The sequence below is a fragment of the Pseudorca crassidens genome, chromosome 5, assembly GCF_039906515.1.
Source record: "Pseudorca crassidens isolate mPseCra1 chromosome 5, mPseCra1.hap1, whole genome shotgun sequence".
Classification (NCBI taxonomy): Eukaryota; Metazoa; Chordata; class Mammalia; order Artiodactyla; family Delphinidae; genus Pseudorca; species Pseudorca crassidens.
The window spans coordinates 7,412,925-7,431,047 of record NC_090300.1 but is presented as its reverse complement, the minus strand read 5'-3'; the positions used below and the strand labels follow the sequence as shown (position 1 = coordinate 7,431,047).

The following is an 18,123-nucleotide window of genomic DNA, read 5'->3' as shown; positions in this document are numbered from 1 at the left end:
CTCCGCCCCGGCTTTCCCAGGTCTAGGGGGGTGGGACCAGGCAGAAGGACCTGAAAGGAAGTTTGGTTGCTGTCAGATGACAGAGTCTTCAAGACGTTTGTGGGGTTCACCGCTGGCACTAGAATCGGCTATCGGCAAAGGCGAATAGGCATGTTAAATGCTCCCCTGTAAGATGAGTACAAATCCCTGTGCTCCGCCCCCTGCCCCCAGGGGCTACCAGGGCAAAAGCAGGACAGGTAGGGGTATCGGCGCAGTGTCCCAGCCTTCCCTAGGGACACCCTTGTCTCACGGTCCTCCCTTGGCCAAGGCTATGAGCGCCCGACCCCATTGGACAGAAGTCCCACTGCTATGTTTTGCATTTTCACTCTTTCAGACACACTGAGTTTGTCCCCAGCCAGGTTCAGCAGGGGCCCCAGTTGGGGAGTGGGTGGGTGCTCATTTGCCTAACAGGCAGAAAGGGGGGTTGTGAGTCACCAGTGCCTAGGGGAGGGAAATGACAACCTGAGGACGCCCTGGAGGTGTTGGATCTGACTAAGGCAGTAAAACCACCAGTTTCACACATCTGAAGAGACCAGGCTGGGGGAAGGGGGCCAGCAGGTGGAAGGAAGAATTGTTTTTGTTGACACAAGCAGTGGAAGGCTGGGAGGAAAGCAAAGACCACCAAACCACCAGACTCCTTCCCAATCGGGACTTTCTGTGGGAGGGGAGAGTACTTGCAAGGGTCCTCTTGCCTCACACAGGAAGTTGAGACCCACAGAGCCATCAGGACGGAAGCAGGTATGTCCCGGTGGTTAAGGACAGAACCAGCAAGCAAACCAGGTCTGGTCTCCTCCTCTAGCACGTCCCCCATGAGTTAACCTCACATACCCAAGGCTGAACCAACATGAAGCCGTGAAACGGCTCACGCGTATGGCCTGCGCAGAAGCCACAGCTTAAGCCTATCGGGCCAGAACCCTCGGGGCGAGGGATCTCTTCTAAGATGGTCTGGGTGGTTGTCAGGACATCTGCCCACCCAGCAGGGCCGCCGATCACAGTTGTTCAGGTTTCACACTGTACAAGAGAGGAGACTGGGCTAATATCCCGCTTTATCTCTGCTCACTCAACCTTGTGTCCTGGGTCTGGGGCTGCTTTCTGCCCAGAGGAAGGTAGGTGCCATCTGCCCCCCAAATGGGGGGTGCACAAGGCTGCATTAGCCTGGAGGGGGTGCCTAGCTACAATTCAGAAGGGCTCCCACCTGGGCTAGCTATGGCATCCTCCAGCCATTCCCCCTTCTTCTGCAGCTGAAATGCCTTTTTCTTAGGGGGAACCAACCCCAACCCAATCTCAGTCCTCTGGTTTCGTGGAGTGGACCCCATTCCCATCTCCAGGAATGGACCAGCAACCCAAAGCTGTAAGCAATTTAAGGATGGGCACCTCACTCAGTGAGAATTCATTCCAGAATCATTACAGGAAGTATTGGTAATGAGGCAACCCTTTCCTTGGAGTGGCTTATCTTGGGAGAGTCAGGGGAAGAGAAAAAGATGACGGCATTGTTTGAAGCCTCGGAATCAGTTGTGTCTGACCAGATTCACCCTCTTAAATTTCCCAGGTATATGAACCAATTCTCTTTTTTTGCTTAGGCTGGCTTGTACTGAGTTCTGTCTCTTGCAGTGTCCTGATCACTAGAGCAATAGTCGAAGTTTCACCTTATATGAAAACGCCTGTAGCCACCTCCACCAGATTGGTCAAAGCTTGACAAACAGGACTGTCAAGTAAAGACCCGCATTTTAAATTGCATTTAAGCTCTTTCTGCAGAGCTGGGGTAACCAAATGAGACAGCCATGGAAAATGTATGACTTTCATTATTATGACATGGAAAGCAGAGCTGTCTAATTGCTTTTGTCCACTGGTGTATAAAGATTAAGACCAGATGTATTTTAAAAAGAAGGTGGGGGGGGGGAGAAAGAAAGAAAGAAAGAAAGAAAAGTCTGTGTTGGCCGTTGCTTTGAACAAAGCAGCCTGATTTCCTCTTTCTCTCTCTCTGTCTCTGTCTCTCTCTGTCTCTCTCTTTCTCCTTCTCTCTCTAAGGGGAGGACCACACAAAAGTCTTTTAACTTCTTTTAAGTTTTCAGAGCCTCATTGATTTTGCTTTTCACAGAAGATAATATTGTGACATTGGCCTCGAAAACTTTATTTTCGCTTTCCTCGATTCGAAGGAATGGCTGTGGAACGAAAGGGCTGAGCTGGGGTCTGTCGCGTGCCCTTCTCTGGGGACAGCAGCTGCCCTGAAGAGCGCCTGGGAGGGGTGGGTCCCAGCGCAGATCAGACCCTCCTCCCCTGCCCTGGCTCTGCTCCAGGAATAAAGCCTTCACGTGTGGATCCACGGGCATGGATGAGATGATGATTATCTTTAAATAGAACCACCCAGAGCCCAGCTTCTGTGTTTCATTTTCCAGAAGAGCCCTTAAATCTGCTTCCACTTTTTTTTTTTTTTTTTTTTAACCTCTCCAGTTATTTTTAGCACACCCAGCCACAGAGCCCAGCAGGCCCGCAGAGGCCCTAATGACGTCCCGAGCCGGACGGGTGGAGTTCACAGCTCCTTCACCAAAGATGAAATTGAAGCATTAAAAAAAAAAAAAAGGAGCAGATTCCAGAGGGGGTGATGTAGATGCCGGGTTGCATGGCCCTGATGCTTCTGTGTCCGACGAGGGCGGCCCGCTAGAAATACAGTTCGTTTAATGATTACCTCGTTCTTTTCAAAATTAATTATTTTCCTGAAAATTAAGTGGGTGTGGGAGGTATTGGGAAAAGAGAAGTCTTCCTGAGCGTCCTCTCCTGAGGGTTCCCAGTCACCGTGAAGCACGCCTGGTAGACGGGAAGGAAGAGAAGGCAGATTCCAACATAAAACCTCAAAGCGGGGACTTCCCTGGTGGTCCGGTGGTTAGGACTCTGCGCTTCCACTGCAGGGGGCACAGGTTCGATTCCTGGTTGGGGAAATAAGATCCTGCATGCGGGGGTGGGGAGAGACCCGAGGGGGTACCCCGAGGAACCCTGAACGGAAACCCGAACCGGAACCCAAACCCCCTCAAAGGGTCCCCTCCAGCCCCTTCCGTGGTGTCCAGGCTGTCGCTTTGTCACAAGATCTCCTTACCATTTCTGGGTCTGGCGCTGTCATTTCATCTCCGAATATGTACAGGGATCTCTCAGCTTCATAGGGGTCCCTTCTATGCTCTGCTAGAGCCCTCCCTGCCCCACAGTTAATCCCTGATTGGGGGAAGATAAATAATTTTAATTAATTCCCCTCACATATTTTATAAGCATCAGGTCCTCAGTGATAATACCAGAAGAGAAAAAAAAAAAAAAAAAAAAGATGGTGGGTAAGAACCCGAGATTCTCAGTGCTTATGCTGCAGTGGGCAACACTCCCCAGGGCCGGCTTCCACACGTGAATCCCTGCAACCTCACGTGCATGATGGTGCCAAATCAGAGCGCCACAAAATCCAGGCCACTTTTCTAATGCAGAGCCCTTGGCATTAAATTAATTCCAACCTGATTTCCAAAGGGAGTGACTAATGTAAGGCGTTAATGAAAACAGCCACGGGACTTCCCCGGTGGTCCAGGGGTTAGGACTCTGCACTTTCACTGTGGTTGGCCTGGGGTCAATCCCTGGTTGGGGAACTAAGATCCCACAAGCCAAGTGGCGTGGCCAAAAAAATGAAAAGAAAGTGGCCATTACAGAGAAGTTGCCGTGAAGAAGGCGACGGGCTCATTCTGGGCCAGTTCTTGGCAGTCAGGTGAACTTGAACAAGTAATTTAGCTGTGATGAGCCTTGATGTCCTTGATGGCCCCGTGGGGTGGTGGCAGAGCTAGGGACTCCTTTGCTGCATTGTTACGACACTTAAGTGAGAAATGAAAGTGGTGATGGATCAGTGGGACCGTCATTCTGATTACATCATGACCAGAGCCTCCCTGGTAACGTGACCCCAGGATTCATGCTTACGTCTCTCCAAAAGCGTGACTTCTTTGTAAAAAGGAGTTTGGCACGTCAGGAGATGGAGCTCAGTCCCAGGGACACTGTGGAGCCCAAGATTCCACCACATTCTCCTTCAAGGGCCCGTGCAAGGGTTGTCTACCCAAATATCCCCCTTCTGAGGAGGTTCTCCGCAGCCCCACCAGGGAGGCCTGAAGGAGCGGGCCTGGAGGCCATGTGCTGAGTCACGTGGCTCTGCTGTCCCAGCCCCCTCAGGACCCCAAGTGACTGGACCAGGGAAAGACATGTGATCTAAGGTCAGCCTGTCTTGGGCTGGCCAGCACTTTTAACACTTGGGAACTTGAGCTGGGAAACCTGGAAGGCCCTAGGCTGCAGCTCTGGGACCCAAATCTGACGGTCATAAAGCTGGGAGACGGGGGTACACAGTGGGAATCAGAGCACCCAGAGGAAGAAAACAGAGCAGACCTGTCCTCCAATTCCCTTTCCTGCCCACTGGTCCCTGACCACAAAACGCCTTTCTTCTGGGGCCGAGGAAACGAGGGACACGCCACGTCTGGTGTAGCGGGCTGACCTTGGCTCCAGGAATGACATGTCCACATCTTAATGCCTGGAAACTGTGAATGAGACCTTATTTGGGAAAAGGGTCTTTGCAGATGTAATTAAGGATCTTGCAATGACATCATTTTGGATTGGTTGGACCCTAAATCCAGTGACAAATGTCCTTCCAGGAGACAGAAAAGGAGAAGACACAGAGAGAGACGGGGAGGAAGGCATGTGAGGACAGAGGCGGGGCCTGGAATTATGGCACCAGAAGTGGGGGGCGCCTGGAACCCCCCGAAACTGGGAGAGGCAGGGCAGGATTCTCCTCCAGAGCCTCTGGAGGAGGTACAGGGCTGCCCACACTTCTATTACCTACTTCTGGCCTCTAGAACTGAGAGAACATATTTCTGTTTTTTGTTTATTTGTTTGTTTGTTTTTATCATTGAGTTTTATTTTTTTAATTTAATTTTCGTTTTATATTGGAGTATAGTTGATTTACAATGGTGTGTTAGTTTCAGGTGTATAGCTAAGTGATTCACTTATACATACATATATATTTATTCTTTTTCAGATTCTTTTCCCATATAGGTTATTACAGAATGTTGAGTAGAGTTCCACGTGCTATACAGTAGGCCCTTGTTGATTATTTATTTTATATACAGTAGTGTGTATCTACTATATATAGTAGTGGTTAATCCCAAGCTCCTAATTTATCCCTCCATGTTTCCCTGTTGGTCACAAATTTCTGTTGTTTCAAGCCACCAAGTTTGTGGCAATTTGTACCAGAAGCCACGGGAAACTAATACATCTTGTGAACCGAAACGCCTGACTACAACAGATGTGTAAAAATTCAGGGAAAGTTTCTCTTTGAGGATTTATGACTACCCTAACCACCTCCTCAGTTTTCATCCCTAAATTTTGTTTACTGCTGCAGCTACAAGAAAATTATAATAGAAATGGCTACCGTTAATTGAGCACATACTATGTACCAGGAAATTTAATGTGTTTTATACTTAATCCTCACAGAAAATCTTTTTTCTTTAACCCTGACCTAATATCATTCCCATTTTATAGTTAAGGACATGGAGGTTTACAGAAGTGAGGTACCCAGGGCTAGAAGCCAGAGGAAGCCCTCCAGCCCAGAAGGGTGGGCATGTTCTCTGCTTCCACATCCCCAGGGGCAGAGGCAGAAGGGAAGGAAGGTAGAAGGAAGCCAGGTGGGAGAGGTCTCGGCAGGCTCACGGTGACACGTTAGATCAGGTACATGTGTCGGGTCCAGGTTACTTGGTTGGCATCGTGGCAGGTGGAAAGAAGTTGGTCTGAATCCCGGTCCCGACGCTGCTTCCTGGCTGAGGGACCTTGGGCCACTACTTACGCTCTCTGAGCCTTGTTTCCTCTCCTGGGCAAAAGAGATTAGAATACTCCTTGTCTAGCGTTAGGATAAAAACAGAACATTGTGCTCAGTAGGGCTCAGAAGTTCAGCAAAGCTTGTCTGAGCAGGGAGAAAGCATCAGATCCCAGGCTGGTCAGACAGGTGTTTACAGTCTCTCTCCAGAAAGCCGATTTCCCCCTTTTGTCTTTAAAACTACGTATTTTGGGACTTCCCTGGTGATCCAGTGGTTAGGAATCCTCCTTCCAGTGCAGGGGACACAGGGATCGATCCCTGGTCGGGGAACTAAGATCCCACATGCCAGGGACAACTAAACCCGCACGCTGGGTGCTGCGTGCCGCGGAGCGGCTGGGCCCGTGAGCCATGGCCGCTGAGCCTGCGCGTCTGGAGCCTGTGCTGTGCAACGGGAGAGGCCACAACAGTGAGAGGCCCGCGTACAGAAAAAAAAAAAAAAAATCCCTTTCCAGGGCATCAGCCTGGGTGCATTGAATGAATCTCTACTATGGGGAAGCCTGGGAATCTGAATTCTTTCATAAGCAGTCCCAGATGTTTGTTCAAATCAGAAAAGTTTAGGAATGTCTACACTAAAGCAGCACTTTTATTTTTTTAATTTAATTTTTTATTTTGTATTGGAGTATAGTTGATTCACAATTTTGTGTTAGTTTCAGGCGTACAGCAAAGTGATTCAGTTATACATATACACGTATCCATTCTTTTCAGATTCTTTTGCTATACAGATTATTACAGAGTACTGAGCAGAGTTCCCTGTAGGTCGTTGTCGGTTATCTATTTTACATATAGTCGTGTGCAAAAGCAGTGCTTCTTAAACTTCAGTGGGCATGCCAAATACCAGGGGATATTGCTGAAATGCAGGTTCTGGTTCCGCCAGCTGCGTGGGCCTGGGAGTCTGCATTTCTCACAAGCTCCCAGGGGATCCCCGTGTGGCTAGTTGGGGAACCACACGCTGAGCTGCAGAAGTAACGAACTAGCAGGATGTGAATGGAATTTACAAGCTTTAGTTACAATCCTCAAGGTCTATCAGTGCTTTAGTCTTCGCAGGACCCACACTGGTCTCCTTCAACCATCAGAACAATCGTAGGGGTGACCAGTATCCCCTTTCTACATATGAGGGTCCCAGCAGCAGGGCAGTCAGGCAGCTTTCCGTAGGGAAAATCGTAGTTTTCCACGGATGTGCATTTATCAAAGCCCGAGTTCCCGGCACACGCTCCCTCATGCCTGTGTGCACCCCCAGGGCAGAAACGTCGCCCCCCGAGGAGAGTGGGGCTCTCCGTGCTCTCTCCGCCTGTCGGGCTGACTTTCTGGTCCTGGAAGTGCTTTGGTAGCACTTTCAAGCTGTGTCATCCCTTACAGAAGTTTCCACTCTGGAATCTCCCCTTGAGCCACCCCGCCTGTCACTCTAACTGTCCCAGTTCCCACGCCTGTCTGCTCAGCGGGGTGAAGCTCTCGTCACTTCCCCACTTTCCTGAATTTAGACTTCCTTTCCCTTCGGCCTGGGTGCACACACTCATTCTTTTTCCCTAACTTTTTACATTAAAATAATTTCAAACTTTGAGACGAGTTGTAAGAACAGTACGCATAGCAAAGTGATGCAGCCACTTTGAAAACACAGTTTGGCAGCTCCTTTGACAAGTTAAGCATCCATTTACCATATGATCTAGCAATTTCACTCCTAGGTATATCCCCAAAAGAAGTGACAAAAGGGACTGGAACAGGTAGCAGCATTATTCACAGTAGACAAAAGGGGGGAAACAACCCAATCATCCATCAGTGGATAAATGAATAAACAATATGTGGCCTCGACATAGAGTGGAATATTAGTCAGCCATAAAAAGGAATGAAGTCCTGATATATGCTACAACGGGGATGAACCTCAAAAACACTACGGTAAGTAAGAGAAACCAGATGTATAAGAGCACATAGTGTATGATTCCTTTTATATGAAATAGCCAGAATAGGTAAACCCATAGATACAGAAAGTATATATTCCAGGGACTCGGAGAGGCTGGAAATGGACATTGAGTGCTTCATGGGTATGAGGTTTTCTTCTGAGATGATGAAAACGATTTGCAACTAGATAGAGATGGTGGTGGCACAGCACTGTGACTACATTAAATGTCATTGAAGTGTACACTTTTACATGGGTAATTTTATGTTATGTGAATTTCACCTCCATTTTTTTAAACTGTGCTAAGATTTATGGGACTCTAATTTTTTTCTCTCTCTGAACCGTTTATGCCAACCAAATAGTTCAGCATGAACAAAGACTGCTTACATAACTCCAGGAAAATTATCAAATTCAGGAAATTTAACATAATGCAATACTATTACCTAAGCTACAGTCCATGATCAAATTTTGCCAATTTCCCAACGATGTCATTTATGGCAATTTTCCTCCCAACGCAGGATCCAGGATTATATAACGCATGAGTTGTCAAGTCGCTTCACTCTCCTTTAATCTGGAACAGTCTCTCAGCCTTTAAAATTGTTCTTTTTAAAAAATTTTATTTATTATTTGTTTATTTTTTTAAAGTATGCATTTACTTTTTATTGAAGTACAGATTTACAATTTTGTGTTAGCTTTAGGTGTACAGCAAAGTGATTCAGTTATAACATATATATTATTTTTCAGATTCTTTTCCATTATAGGTTATTGCAGGATATTGAATCTAGTTCCCTATACTATGCAGTAGGACCTTGTTGTTTATCTTTTTTATATATAGTGTGTATATGTTAATCCCAAACTCCTAATTTATCCCTCCCCCCACTTCCCTCTTTGGTAACCATAAATTTGTTTTCTATGTCTGTGGGTCTGTTTCTATTTTGTAAATAAGTTCACTTGTATCATTATTTTAGATTCCACATATAAGTGATATCATATGATATTTGTCTTACTCTGTCTGCTTTACTTCACTTAGTGTGATATTCTCTAGGTCTTTTTTATGGGGGGTGGCGTCTTTCCTGACATTGCCATTTCTGAAGAGTCTAGGCCTGCTGTTTTGTAGGCTGTCTCTTGACATGCGTCTGTCTCATATTTCCTCGTGATTTGATTCAGGTTGTACACCTTTGGCAGGAATACCCCAGAAGTGATGCTGTCCTTCTCAATGCATCAGGTCAGTTTGTCCTCTTACTGACGACATCCACTTTAATCACTTGGTTCAGGCGGTGTCTGCTGGCTCTCTCCACTGTAAAGCTGCCCTTTGTCTCTTTGTATTTAATAATAGTGTGTGGAGAATATAAAGCTATATATATATATATATATATATATATATATATTTATTTATATTTATATATAATTTAAGATAGCCCCTGCCTTCAAAGAGCTCATTGCTTTGTTGGGGTGATAGGTTCCAAAGTCCCCAAATTCTGGAGTACTGATTCTGCCCATTATATTAGCTACTTCCTTTTTTTTTTTTTTTTGCGGTACACGGGCCTCTCACCGCTGTGGCCTCTCCCGTTGCGGAGCACAGGCTCCGGACGCGCAGGCTCAGCAGCCGTGGCTCACGGGCCCAGCCGCTCCGCGGCATGTGGAATCTTCCTGGACCGGGGCACGAACCCGTGTCCCCTTTATCGGCAGGCGGACTCTCAACCACTGCGCCACCAGGGAAGCCCTTAGCTACTTCTTTTCTCAATTTTGTTAAGCTGATGGCAAGAGAGACCTGTATGAAAATCAAAGACAGATATAGTCACGCTGGCCACGAAAACCGAGCACTTGTTAAGCCTTTTGCCCACAGTAGGACTAATGAGTCTAGAATATTCCCCTGGATTGAGCAAAGAACTGAAATCATAGTACACAGGCTAATGCCCAGAGTTTTGTTGTAAAACCTGTTTCAATATTGTGTGCTTTTAAAATGATCATTGCTTTTCCTTTCAGCTTAATAGTTTTAGTGGGCTGATTCTTTGAATTGTTGGGATAAAACCTGAATTAAAAGGAACTGAGAGCGTAGTAAGAAGTAAGTCCCACCTGGGGGTGTGGTTAAAGGGCTGCCGCGTGTCTGCAAATGGGTGTGTTTTCACCTATTCACTTTCCCTTATGTGATTAATCTTTACTGTCTCCACCGTGAATCGTCAAAAGGAGGGGAAAAAAGCATACTGACAAAAATATATTTTTTTGTGCAACTTCCAAGTATTTATGAAACTGTGTCACTTTATTCATTCTGAGTGCTAGAAAAGTGATAAAAATACTATGTGGAATTAAAAAAACATTTTACATATGGCTCAGATATTTTAAAAGATAGTCCCCACTCTATTATTTGCTTGATTTGCATAATTTCAGATTGATTTGACTATTAAAATTACCTATTTTACTGCAAATATATATATATATTTATTTATTTATTTTAAATCACCTAACAGAATATAGGCTCAGTTTCTAACAATTTCACAGCAGCTTGGAATAAATGTACTGATCCAGTCACATTTTCCGTGACTTTTTCTAGAAAAGACAGGCACTATGGCCACAGTGTACCTGACAAAACACACAAGTAAGCAGCCCAAGGAGGGGGTCAATGGGCATCTTTAAGTCACTGCCTTCCAAATGTACAAAAAGCTTATTTGCTCTCAACTTGCCTTCTTGTAGGTCTGCTTACATTTCTAAATCTGTCAGCTGTGATATAGTTTTAAAAGCAGCTCTTACTTTGTACTGTTTAAGTCCTTTATACTCACCACAGAAAAGGTAGAATACAGCACAGGAAAAGAAAAAAATCACTCATAATTCCTATCCAGAAATAATCACATAGGAACTTCACTGGCGGTCCAGTGGTTAGGACTCTGCCCTTCCACTGCAGCGGGCATGGGTTCAATCCCTGGTCAGGGAACTAAGATCCCACAAGCCACGCCATACAGCCAAAAAACCACACAAACAGAAATAATCATGTAGAAATGATTGGATATATGAAACTTTTAAGGCATGCTGCGTTCCCTTTCATTGGTGAAATACATGTGTGTGTGCAATACCCAGGAAAAATGAAAACCCACCATCTCTCCCCCCGCCAAACCCCCGCCAAACCTTGCGCAGGTCCTCTGAGGCCCAACCAGAGAGCAAAGACAGCTTTTCCTACTCTTTGATTGCTAGTATATACATAGGGGCTGTGCCTGCTGACCTCCCCAACTCCACCACTGGGCAGGCAGCAGGGGCGCCAGGCAGAAGCCACCCTGGCTGGTCACTTCCTGCATCTCAGCTCAACAAGGTAATAGTGATGTCTTCAAAATTGGGGGCGAACAAAAGCAAGGCCTGGGTCCCTCTCTTTAGACCCGCGTGTTTTGGTGCTGAGGCACAAAGGCTCAGGGATCTCAAGGAAATAAAAGAAATGATGGAACGGCAAACAAAATTCTAGGGCAAAAGCTGGATGGTCCCAGTAAAAATGGCCAACATTTAACAAGCACTGCTGTAGGCCACTCGTTGTGCTAAGGACCTAACTTTTTTTTTTTTTTTTTTTTTGCAGTTCGCGGGCCTCTCACTGCTGTGGCCTCTCCCATTGTGGAGCACAGGCTCCGGAGGCTCAGGCTCAGCGGCCATGGCTCACGGGCCCAGCCGCTCCGCGGCATGTGGAATCTTCCCGGACCGGGGCACAAACCCGTGTCCCCTGCATCGGCAGGCGGACTCTCAACCACTGCACCACCAGGGAAGCCCCAGGACCTAACTTTTTATTCCATCCTTCCTACAAGATAAAAGCTGTGAGTACTCTCAGTTTTCCATAGAACCGGAGGCTTAGAGGGTATAGCAGACACTCCAGTCACTCCACCCATATCTCCTTACCATTTGGGAGCAACTGAGTCTGGCTCCCAGTGGCCTGCCCCTGTATCTTTGTGAGAACCGCCTTTAGGCTGCAAAAATCCACTTTGCCCATGAACATGACAGGCCAGAACTGCCTGGGAGTTGACTACCCCCTTGGGAGGCCCTTAACGGGTATCCAACATGTAAGGGGTATACGTACCCCAGCCCCTTCACCCCTTGGCTGGGATGATTGTGAGTTTTGTGTTCCATACTGCTTCCTGGCGTTTCCCTGCCGGTTGAAGCTTCCGTTGCCCACTGCGGTAGCTGGCTTAATAATGCACCCTGTTGGCTGCTTCCATAGACTGAATGTTTGTGTCCTCCCCAAAATGTATATGTTGAAACCTAACCCCCAATGGGATGATATTTGGAGGTGGGGTCTTGAGGAGGTGATTAGGTCATGAGGGTGGAGCCTTCATGAGTGGGATTAATGCCCTTATAAAAGAGACCCTTGGGAGTTCCCTGGTGGCCTAATGGTTAGGATTCCAGGCTTTCACTGTCATGGCCTAGGTTCAGTCCCTGGTCAGGGAACGGAGATCCCGCAAGCCGCGTGGCATGGCCAAAAAAAAAAAGAGAGAGACATTAGTTGCAAACTTCTAGTTATGAGATAGATAAGTCATGGGAACATCATGTACAGCATGGTGACTATAGTTAATAATACTGTATTGTATATTTGAGAACTGCTAAGAGATTGGATCTTAAAAGTTCTCATCAGAAGAAAAAGAAATTGTCACTATGTGTGGTGATGGCTGTTAACTGAACTTACTGTGGAAATCATTTCACAATGCATACATATATCAAATCATTATGTTGTATACCCCCAATACAATGTTATATGTCAATCATATCTCAAAAATTTTTTAAAAGGCCCTAGAGAGGGGTTTCCCTGGTGGCGCAGTGGTTGAGAGTCCGCCTGCCGATGCAGGGGACACGGGTTCGTGACCCGGTCCGGGAGGGTCCCACATGCCGCGGAGCGGCTGGGCCCGTGAGCCATGGCCGCTGAGCCTGCGCGTCCGGAGCCTGTGCTCTGCAATGGGAGAGGCCACAACAGTGAGAGGCCCGCGTACCGCAAAAAAATAAAAATAAAAAAAGACCCTAGAGAGCTCCATTCCTCCTTCTGCCACGTGAGGACACAGTCTGTGACACAGGAGCAGGCTCTCACCAGACACTGAAGCTGCAGGCGCCTTGATCTTGGACTTCCAGCTTCCAGAGCTGTGAGAAACAAGATTCTGTTGTTTATAGGTCACCCGGGAAATGGTACCCATTAGGGCAGCCCAAATGCACTAGGACAGCTGCATTTCCCCCTTTCCCTGGGCTGCTCCTGCCCCGACCACTCATCTGAGGTTGGCCTCTGCAGGGACTCGGCTACAGAAAAGGGGGGACGGCCTGCCAAAGGCACCGGTGGTAACAGCGCCAAGGTTGCAGTTGTGAGGTCTCTCCAGAGCCAGCTCCCATAACTTCAAAGATGAGCTGCTTCCCCAACTTGGGGAACCCCACGGGGCTGGCAGGGATCAAAGAGCTAGGGGGGAGGAAGTGGCTTTCTCAGGCTCTGTTCAGAGGCCCTGCTGCTCAGCCCGCAGACACCACTACTTCAAGGCTCCCCCAGAGAAGGAGACATCCCTGGGCGGTCCTTGCGACACACCTGGCAGGCCACGCATGGTCCTCTGGTCTGTCAAACGAAGCTGCCTGTCCCGGCCTTTCTAACCTCACTCTGCGGTCCACGCCTATGTCTGGAGTCAAGCAGCCAGAGGGCGTGCGGGGACCCGAGGCTCACACCTGGGCCCTGGGCCCACTGCTGGGGCAGGAGCAGGGCTGTCTTTGTCCCCGAACAGCGTCCCCGTGGCCTGGGGCTGGCAGGATCCAGGGCTTTGCCCTCCGTCTGGCAGATGGGCAGAAAGTCTGGGCAGTCTGCGTGCCTGGCCCACAGCCTAAAAGGACACACAAATGTCTTTGTGGTGGATGCCAGGGCTGAGCCGTGCCACGGAGAGCCGTGCAATGCCTTTAGAAAAAAATGAGGCATCTTTCCTTTCAAAAGAAAGCCCGTGTTTCAGAACCTCTAGGGAGTACGCAGCCGACAACATGAAATCATTACCCTCTGTCCCTCTGGGACAGGGAGTGAGGTTGCAAGTTTCCCAAGGAAAGCATGTGATTCCTTTCTTGAAGGCATGATTCATTCCAGAAAAGTCCACTTTGTTCTCCGAGTGATGGGGAATTAGAATCAGTATCTTGAACGTAGAAACCGGAGCAATGTCCCCTGTTGTCACATAACAGAAAGCATCCGATTCGGTAGGACTCTTGGAGGGAGGAGGGATAATGGGGTTCAGGGTTTTCTGAACACTGTTACTATCTCAGATTGTGGGAAGAACCATTTTAGGCAAAAGTCTCTACCGTACATTAAAATCTGCTTTAGCACGGGTTATTACCTGAAATCTATCGTGGCAGCCCTGACGGGAGCACCCAGTGGCGCATCTGAATTTGCAGGAAGGACCCAGGTCTGCGTGGAGCAGTAGGTGGCCCTCCACCCAGAGGCCAGCCTGCCACCCGCCGCCTGGGCACCACCCCACTTCAGGATAAGCTTCAGCTGCAGGCAGCCAGGCCTTGCTCCTGGGAGAGACCACCTCCCCGGGCAGGTCCCAGCAGTCAGATCCTTTGCTCTCTCCCACAACCCCCCAGCACCGTCCTCTCTGGCTCGTAGCAGCATCCCTGCCTCTCAAGCCTAGCACTGTCCTCCCAGCTTCCCTTTGCTTCTTGCCCTTTGGAAAAGCCCACGGGCCCTTTTCACAGGATGCTCTCATCACGAATTGCAGGGAGATGCACTAGGAGAAAGAAGATCAACAACCACGGGAAAGATATATATTTTTTAAACCATCATCGAATTACAGAATGGCTCTTGTGAGGATTAAGCGAGGTTATAGAGAAAGACTATTCAATGCAAGTTAAGTAAAAGAAATGGTAGAATTGCAAGGTTCTGATATGGGCCATGCCAAGCTGAGCTGTCTCAGTACTAACGGCCACCTCTTTTTTTTTTTTTTGCGGTACGCGGGCCTCTCACAGCTGTGGCCTCTCCCATTGCGGAGCACAGGCTCCGGACGCGCAGGCTCAGCGGCCATGGCTCACGGGCCCAGCCGCTCCTGCGGCATGTGGGATCCTCCCAGACTGGGGCACGAACCCGTGTCCCCTGAATCGGCAGGCGGACTCTCAACCACTGCGCCACCAGGGAAGCCCTCTTTTTTTTTTTTTTTTTTTAAGGCCGCACCGTACGGCATGAGGGATCTTAGTTCCCCAACCAGGGATCGAACCTGTGCCCCCGGCAGTGGAAGTGCGGAGTCTTAACCGCTGGACCGCCAGGGAAGTCCCACTAATGGCCACCTCTTAATGTTCCCAGTCTAGAGGGCCAAATCAGAGCCATCCACAAGAAATATAATGCAAACCACATATATAATAAAATGTCTAGCAACCACATTTCCAAAAGTAAAAAGGAACAGGTAAAATCCATCTTAATAGCATATTTTTTAACCCAGTATTATCATCTCAACATGTAATCAATATAAAAAATTCTTGAGATTGTTTACCATCTTTTTTGCATACGAAGCCTCTGAAACCTGGTATGTATGTTACACTGAGAGCATGTCCCAGTTCAGACCAACCACACGTGGATAGTGGCTGTCATACCGGACAGCTTTGGTCTAACGTGTTATTTTATTTCTCCTCTCTTCGAGTTGAGAACAATTACCACTCCCGTTTTACAAACGAGGAAACTGAGGCTAAGGGCTGTTTAGTAACCTGTCAAAGTGATCAGCAATGAACAGTGGTTTGATCATTAAACAGGGTCCCGTATGAATCGTGGTTTTGCCACTTCTGATTTCCGTGACCTCTAGCAGGCTGTTGCAAGTCTCCCAGCCTCAATTTCCCCATAACTGAAGTAAAAGAGAAGAAATAACACTGACTCTTAGTTTGCAGGGATTAGAGGTCATGTATGTGGCTGGCACATTTTTAAAAAGTTGAAGGAATGTTGTCTATTCTGGTAGTAAGGACCGAGCAGAATATCTCCTCTCGGGGTAAGTGACTGACTGCTTCCCTAGGTCTGTGAGCCTAAATGGGCACCTCCCCCTTTGTCGATCTGTCCTCTGCGGCCTCGGGACCCTTGTGCAGACCCAGGCTGCCCCACCCACCGGTACCTGTCCCCCTGGCAGCTCCCATGCCTCCCCTGGGACGCAGGAATCCCCCCCCATCCCTGTCTTTTTCCCTGTGAGACTCGCTTTCCACTGGGTGACCATTCAGCCCAGGAACCTCAGTATGTCTGGTCTAGTTGTGTATGACTGCATAAAAATGACCATAAAACTTAGTGGCTTAAAATGACATTTATTTCGCTCACAAATCTGCAACTTGAGCATAAACTCAGCTACAAAATTTGAGAGGAGTTTTGTGTGCCTATTCAGTGCCAGGCACCCTGAAGTTGTGGACATGGAAACGAGTCCTCCCCCAGGGGTGCCTGCCCACTCCCCCTCTGGCAGGTGTTCTACTCCTCAGCGAGGACACACCTCAGAAATTCCGGGTCCCTTTGTGGGGTGGGGTTTTAATCCAGGTAGCAGCTGTGTCTGCACTTCTAGGGACCTGCAAGCCCATGGCAAGGCAGGAAGCACTGAAGTGTGGAGAGGGTTTGGGTGGGACCTCCGTTTCAGAAATGTACCAACAGCAAGTCCCACTAAGTAATTTCATTTGAATCCTGAAGCTGGAATTTCTTTTTCTCAGTGTTTTTTTTTTTTTTAATTTTTGTTGAAATATAGTTGATTTACAATGCTGTGTTAGTTTCAGATGTACAGCAAAGTGATTCATTTATACATGTATATTAAATATATATATTCTTTTTATAAATTCTCTTCCATTATAGGTTATTATAAGATATTGAGTAGAGGGCTTCCCTGGTGGCGCAGTGGTTAAGACTCCGCCTGCCAATACAGGGAACACGGGTTCGAGCCCACGTCCGGGAAGGTCCCACATGCCATGGAGCAACTAAGCCTGTGCACCACAACTACTGAGCCTGCTCTCTAGAACCCGCGAGCCACAACTACTGAGCCCATGTGCCACAACTACTGAGCCCATGCACCACAACTACTGAAACCCACACGCTCTAGACCCTATGCTCCGCAACAAGAGAAGCCACCGCCATGAGAAGCCTGCGCACTCCAACGGACAGTAGACCCCGCTTGCCGCAACTAGAGAAAGCCCGTGTGCAGAAACAAAGACCCAACACAGCCAAAAGTAAATAAATAAATAAATTTATTAAAAAAAAAAAAGATTTTAAGCAGGACTTAAGGTTTAAAAAAAAAAAATCGAGTAGTGTTCCCTGTGCTGCACAGTGGGTCCTTGTCGTTTATCTATTTTATATACAGCAGTGTGCATATGTTAATCTCAAATTCCTAATTTTTCCTTCCCCGCCCCCCTTCCCCTTTGGTAAACCTAAGTTTGTTTTCTATGTCTGTGAGTCTATTTCTGTTTTGTAAATAAGTTCATTTGTATTGCTGGATTTTTTTTTTAACTTAAGAAAACTTCGCTGTGCTGCTGAGAGAGGAAGCCCTAGGAGTTCTCATCCCACGTGAAGTCATACATAACAGGACAACTAGAGATCGTGATGAGTTCTGTGAAGGAATAAAGCGGGTGTTGAAAGAGAGTGACTGGGAAAGGGAAGGCTTCCCGGGGGAGGTGACATTTTTAAGAGACACTGAACCAGAGAAGAATCCAGCAAAGCGGGGAGCTGTAAGACTCCCTCTTGGGTTGACAGAAAGTAAGCGCAAACTCCTGGAAGAGGAAAGGGCGCTTAGTTTGTCCAAGCAAGAGAAAGAAGCAGCAGAGTGAAAGGCAGCTGGAGCAGGTGGGAGGTGTTGGTCTGAGAGCAGTGTTTGAAGTTGACCTTTGGTACCATGACTGGTGTTGCCAAGTCAAAGCTGCGACGGGGGATGGATGCTGGGGAGGGGGAACAAATTACTGACAGTCGGGGGTACTGAAAGACCCTGATGTGGGTGTCGAAATGACCAAGAATGGGGACAGGAGTCAAATGGAGAGGAAGACAGTACGCTGAGAAAGTAAACCTTCAGTGAATAAAGTGCGGCAGGAAGGCAGCTGGTTGATGGCTGCATGGGGCATGCCAGGAACAGAGGGAAACTGACAAGACCTTCCTAATTCATTTAGGTCTTTGAGAGACAAAGGAGGTGGGATGGTTCGGCCATAGCTCTGGGGAGCGAAATGGACATCTCTTCCCCTCCCTGGCCTAATGGACATTTTTTTAACACCTCGAAAATGGTCTGGAATGACACGCATCCACCTAGAAGGGAGGGGCTCTCTGTGTGGCCCTAGACCAGGGAAGGGGGTGTGGGGATTGTCTCTTTTGACTCACATAGTTGTGTTTTGTTTGTTTGAACAAGGAATGTCTATG

The 18,123-nt window shown here is 47.7% G+C and overlaps 1 long non-coding RNA gene across 1 annotated transcript; it reads left to right on the top strand.

Moving 5' to 3' along the window:
* Positions 1 to 1,442: 1,442 nt before the first annotated feature.
* On the top strand, positions 1,443 to 17,166 carry LOC137224353 (uncharacterized). Its single transcript, XR_010943312.1, has 4 exons — positions 1,443 to 1,588; positions 8,973 to 9,030; positions 11,362 to 11,593; positions 16,582 to 17,166. It is a non-coding gene; the product is annotated as an uncharacterized lncRNA (long non-coding RNA).
* Positions 17,167 to 18,123: the final 957 nt, after the last annotated feature.